We start from the raw sequence: 3,740 nt of genomic DNA on the forward strand, positions 1-3,740 counted from the left end.
ATGTGTATTTTACTGTATGATTTCCAGTTTTTCTTTCTTAGTTTTATTAATTTTAACTGTGTTTTATTCTAGGTTGCCTTTTTAACAACTCGGACAACAGATGAAAATTACCCCATAAGGTTAACTCTGGTATATTTACAGTACCCTGCGTGTTGGTTAACAAGCACGGTCCCCATTAAATAAATAAATAAATAAATAAATAAATAAAACACCCGACATATTGATTGTTTTTTATTACAGGCGCAGGAGTTGACAAATTGCCAAAATAACCAAATAAGTGTGTCAATGAAAAACTAGGAGTGACTGACCAAGAAAGACCTGGTAAAGTGAAATGGGCATGTTGAGAACGCAATGTCAAAAACAAGTGTAGTTATATTTTTTATCAGGCTATGTTTTTTTTATTGTAAAACAACATAATGCAAGGATGGTGGTGTTCAGTGTGGGTATGCCAACCATATTACACCATTTTAAAATGGGAAACACACAATCAGTCGGTCTATAGACCTACTTGTAATCTACATGCAGTACACAATTGGGTATCAATTCCAGAATATCAACCTATATGCAGCCTGTGTGATGTAAACTGCTGTGCTGATGCTATGTGGGCTATTGGAGGTGAAGATGCTCACATAAAGGACACATTATGACAACAGTCATAAACATCAATAATGTGTCATTAATGTGCATGGCATGTGTCATGTCATTCTTATGACGGTTACATGTCACCCTTATGTAGACCCCTTCAAATAAAGTGTTACCGAAATAGCAAACAGCAGCTAATAAAATAATAAGAAATATCGGTAAAACAACATAACAACCAATCATGATGCTGTAGAAGGAGAGGCACAAATCACATTTTGTTGCTTGTGCTAGTGATTGATTCTTGCTAGCATGATCTCCAGTCACCAGCCATTGCGTTGTACAACAGATTTCTGTTTGGACCAGTGTAGGGCTGACCTACTGCATGTGGTCAACACAGCACAGGATACCTCAAATAGCCTCAAACAGTGATGTACATTTATTATAAAATATCCATAATATTACAAACCATAGATGCCATGCGAGCCATATGGGCAATACATGTATATACATCAATCAAAACATGAATTAACAGCCAATCGATCAACCAAGATGACAAGCACTTGTAGAAGTTTGTATCGGGAAAAAAATAGGGGGGGGGGGCAGCCTATAGCCATGCACTTATACCTTTTAGGCTTTGTAATTAAGTCTCAACAGTGTTTAACTTCTAGAAGCTGATCGCCATGGTTTACATGGTTTCTAGCAAATCGAATTTGTGTTCTTGCAATGGAATTTTTTATGAATTTCAAATGTTTCTGCTCAGGATTTCTTATTTAAAAAAGCACATTCTTTGCCAACATTCATGGTTTCATTTCCAGACGCTCAGAAGACTCCTCTCCTCTATTACTCTGCCGCTTTCCTCTTGAGTCATCAGTCTGTATCTCCCTCAGGCAGCACTTTTGAATACCGTACACTACAAGTCCCCCACAGATGACCACGAGAAGAACCCAGCCTATGAGCTGACAAACACAGAGAAATTAACAGTTATTAGCCAGCAAACTTTTAGGTTATTTAATATAATTTCATCTGAGAGGACAACCATCCCCCACCCCCACCCCCCACAGACACAGACATACACACACTCAAACACACACACACACACACACACACACACACACACACACATCCTCACCTGAGAATAAGCATAAAGCTGTTGTGCCTCACGCATCCATGATTCATAGCCCATGCCATATAATCCTGCATAATTCGCAAGCAGAATGGGATGACACCATTTCCGTGGTTCCGCATCAGAAATGTCCTCATAAGTGCCATTCCACTGTCGCGTGTACAAACTATCTGCTTTTGCACACGCAAAGTACCTGCCGTCAAGAAAGAGCAACTCCAGCCACACGATTACTGAGACAAAACAGGAAATGGTCTTGCAGCATTTCCAACTGCATTGACATTTGGATCTTTGACTAATCAGCATCAGCGTGAAAGCAAAGATGGCAGGAATGACGAAGAGAGCTGAACAACACAATGCATTCCATTTGGGATCGCAAGGACACTTAAACGCCAACTCCACCAGCTTTTCAAGTCCCGTAAGTATGAAGCCAATGATCACATTTGAAGCAAGAAAGTTTTTGCAAAACACATCCTTCAATTTTGACAAAAATGCTTGATTGCCTTCCATATTTGATTGATATCAGCCAATCAGCCTCTCTGCAGTGGAAAATGTTCTGTTACATGTCAGAGACTTTGTTTCTCTTGCTATGTCCCCTCCTCTCTCTCTCTCACACACACACACACATTCACATCGGCCCTCCCTCAGATGATTTTGAGTGCCACTGGTGCACAAACACTCAATATGTAGCAGAAATCATCATCTATTTCTTTTGCATGTTATTTGGGGCAGCAACTTGGTAGGCCTATGCTTTCCACTTCATGTGACTGATACATTGTATTTCCTCGAGCGCTGCTGTTGTAGCACTGCGCCGGGATTAGTGTGTGCTTCACCTCACTGTGTGTTCACTGTGTGCTGAGTGTGTTTCACTAATTCACGGATTGGGATAAATGCAGAGACCAAATTTCCCTCACGGGATCAAAAGAGTAAATATACTTACTTATACGTGCAGCGGAGGGATCTTGACCGGCGTTCTACATTATCCCGCTTATTACACGGCTACTTGCCAAAACGAAATACCGTAAAACTCCAAATAATAGCCCGGGCTTTTATTTTCCCAAATCGCCAAACTGCACCGGCTAGTATTAGAGACAGGCGTCTATATGAGGCAGGCCTTTAATTCCCTTTACACAAAACTTTTCCTCTGCAAAGATGGAAAATATTATCGAATTAATTATTTCAAACACACTGAATGTCTACCTATATGACTAGGCCAGTGTTTCTCAAACTTTTTTTCTGGGGACCCACTTTTTAAAAATGACAGACTATCGCGACCCAACTGATGACAATTAGGCCTACGGATCATCATTCATTTAGTGTTGAGATGTTGTTCATTGAGTGAGATACAGTAAGATCCAAATAGCATAGCCAGAACAGATTAAACACATTTTAATTAAACGTAATCTAGAAAGAGATCGTATCACACTGAAAGCTCATATTTTGTCACTAGCAAATAGCCTATATCGGTCCTTTGTCAAATACAGTTGCATTATCAGCTCTGACCAAAACCGTTCAGGAATTATTTATGCAACGTGCTTAATGTTTCATTCTCCCTCCTTTTCGGCACGAATGAAACAGCATGAGAGAGCATGAACCATATTGTTTCTCCCATTTTGCCAAATTTGACAACAGTCTACATTCAAATCATATACTTCCAGGCGCGTAGGAACATATTTTTGACCAGGGGTGCTGAATAATAAAAATGATATAAAAGCTTGACTTTCAAAAAATATATTGCAAATCATATCTCAGAATATTCTAAACAATTCACAGTATAGAGGAAGAGATTAAACTGTTCCTGGTCATGATTATTTTTTAGATCTATAAGTCATAAGTCATGGGGTTCATTTTGAGATCCTTGGACATCTCCTCTCCATATGGACCTTTTTTCACAGCAGCCATTTTGGCATGATATATATGGCAGGCCCAGGCCCTAGGTTACTAATGACAAGGTTCTGATTCTGCTAAACCTGAACAGGGATTCAACTGTCATTGCAGAGGATCTCTGCTTCGGAGCTACGGTCGACCAATCACAGGC

At 39.8% G+C, this 3,740-nt stretch overlaps 1 long non-coding RNA gene across 1 annotated transcript; it reads right to left on the reverse strand.

Moving 5' to 3' along the window:
- Positions 1 to 216: 216 nt before the first annotated feature.
- LOC143132176 (uncharacterized) lies at positions 217 to 2,244 on the reverse strand. Its single transcript, XR_012988250.1, has 2 exons — positions 1,712 to 2,244; positions 217 to 1,538 (listed from the first exon to the last, which is right to left on the reverse strand). It is a non-coding gene; the product is annotated as an uncharacterized LOC143132176 (long non-coding RNA).
- Between the last annotated feature and the right edge of the window lie 1,496 nt (positions 2,245 to 3,740).

The sequence above is a fragment of the Alosa pseudoharengus genome, unplaced genomic scaffold (genome assembly GCF_046254945.1).
Source record: "Alosa pseudoharengus isolate Yale_2024_CS ecotype anadromous, Long Island Sound unplaced genomic scaffold, YU_APseudo_1.1 YU_APseudo_1.1_scf_19, whole genome shotgun sequence".
Taxonomy (NCBI): Eukaryota; Metazoa; Chordata; class Actinopteri; order Clupeiformes; family Clupeidae; genus Alosa; species Alosa pseudoharengus.